This window comes from Bison bison, unplaced genomic scaffold (assembly GCF_000754665.1).
Source record: "Bison bison bison isolate TAMUID 2011002044 unplaced genomic scaffold, Bison_UMD1.0 scf7180017864519, whole genome shotgun sequence".
Lineage (NCBI taxonomy): Eukaryota > Metazoa > Chordata > Mammalia > Artiodactyla > Bovidae > Bison > Bison bison.
In genome coordinates this window covers 7,828,800-7,829,078 of record NW_011495072.1, presented here as the reverse complement: position 1 = coordinate 7,829,078, position 279 = coordinate 7,828,800, and positions in this window count along the sequence as shown.

Genomic DNA, 279 nt, shown 5'->3' with positions numbered 1-279 from the left:
CCTTGCAGTCCAAGGGACTCTCAAGAGTCTTCTCCAACACCACAGTTCAAAAGCATCAATTCTTCGGCGCTCAGCCTTCTTACTATCTCTTGCTTCTGTTAGGTCCACATGGTTTCTGTCCTTTATTGTGCCCATCTTTGCATGAATGTTCCCTTGATATCTCTAATTTTCTTGAAGAGATCTCTAGTCTTTCCCATTCTGTTTTTTTCCTCTATTTCTTTGCATTGATCACTGAGAAAGGCTTTCTTATCTCTCCTTGCTATTCTTGGAAACTCTGCA